Below are 1,307 nucleotides of genomic sequence, written 5' to 3' on the forward strand. Positions count from 1 at the left end.
TGTTACTGTTACTGAAGGAAAATTAAACTTACTTTAACATCTCTTACAGACATAAAGGCAAAATTCACTGTGTTGTGTTTGTGCTGCACAGTTTTCCAGGTTGGTTGTACTGTTGTACCAGATATGACTGCAATGACAATAAAGACGTATCTAATATTAACTTCAAATTGAAAAACAGGTGGACGAAAAGTGGATAACAGAAGAAATCCTGCTCGGTCTGTGAGGGCTTCAAAGATGGACCCTCTGTCATGGTCTGGTTGGGCACCTGCAGGTCTCAGACAGCGGCTCCTCCTCCTTTAGGCGGAGTCCGGTTGCCCCTCCCTGGCTGACCACCTGTGAGCAATCGTGCCAGCGGTATATCAGACCTGCGCTCTCAACCATTCATCGCCTGAGTATCTGCTATCCCCATGTTAGTTCAGTGGAGCATCATAAACCTTGTCCTGACGCCGTGTGATGACTCACCTGTTTTATTTTTGTCCTCAGAGATAGCACCCGGAGTGGAGATCTCGTTCCCCTCGCTCCCGTCCTCCTGGACCTGGGCCGCCTGCTGCTTACACAACGTGGCCTGCCGGCCCACCGCTCACCTGCCTGCCTCCCCACGCCTCGACCGCTTCCGGGCTTTCCGCTCCACCTGTCCCCTCCATCTGAAACCAAGTAAGGCAATTCAATTCAACTGTGGAGGATCGTTGGTTGTCTGCTGGATCCCTCTGATCGTGATCTCCTCTTATTCCAGTGCCCCCGGTCCCTACCTAGTCCTGTTTCTACCTCCCCGCTGCCCCCGCTGTTCAGCCGTCTCCTAGAGGTGTCTAGGTCGCCCTCATTATTCACCGACGAATCCTACGCGCCACTAGTGTGGTGGCGTCGCTTTGTTTTTTACCTTTGTTTACCTGTGGGCGGAAATAAATCATTTGTTCTCTGTCACCTCGCTTCCGGGTTGGTTTCTGCACCTGTGTCCATCCCTGTTCCCTCGTGCCGCTGGGCCGTGACACCCTCTGCTGAAGTGTACAGTAGATGACCACACAGCAACAACACAGAAACCCAACATAGAAGCAGACAGAGTGAAGAATCATCTTTTCCCTCAATTATTCCACTTTTTCACCTTAAATTAACGATAATGTGAAAAAAGCTGCACTTATCCTTTTAAATGTGCATAACTGTGTCATGAACCGAAGTTCAGCGCACAAGCTGGACCCAGAAGCAGAGCCAACACACACATGAGTATGAGAAAACAAACTTTATTTTACCGGAAGGTGTCCCGGGAAGGTAGAAGGAAAACACGCGTGAAACTAGAGAAACCAAGGGACCGA

At 50.0% G+C, this 1,307-nt stretch overlaps 1 long non-coding RNA gene across 1 annotated transcript; it reads left to right on the forward strand.

The window, feature by feature from the left end:
- Positions 1-280: 280 nt before the first annotated feature.
- LOC146645958 (uncharacterized) lies at positions 281-899 on the forward strand. The gene is made up of 3 exons (XR_014909014.1): positions 281-409; positions 484-654; positions 734-899. It is a non-coding gene; the product is annotated as an uncharacterized LOC146645958 (long non-coding RNA).
- The last annotated feature ends 408 nt before the right edge of the window (positions 900-1,307 follow it).

The sequence above is a fragment of the Rhamphochromis longiceps genome, linkage group LG20, assembly GCF_057381845.1.
Source record: "Rhamphochromis longiceps isolate RC_006_pf linkage group LG20, R_longiceps_female_GT1.1, whole genome shotgun sequence".
Classification (NCBI taxonomy): Eukaryota; Metazoa; Chordata; class Actinopteri; order Cichliformes; family Cichlidae; genus Rhamphochromis; species Rhamphochromis longiceps.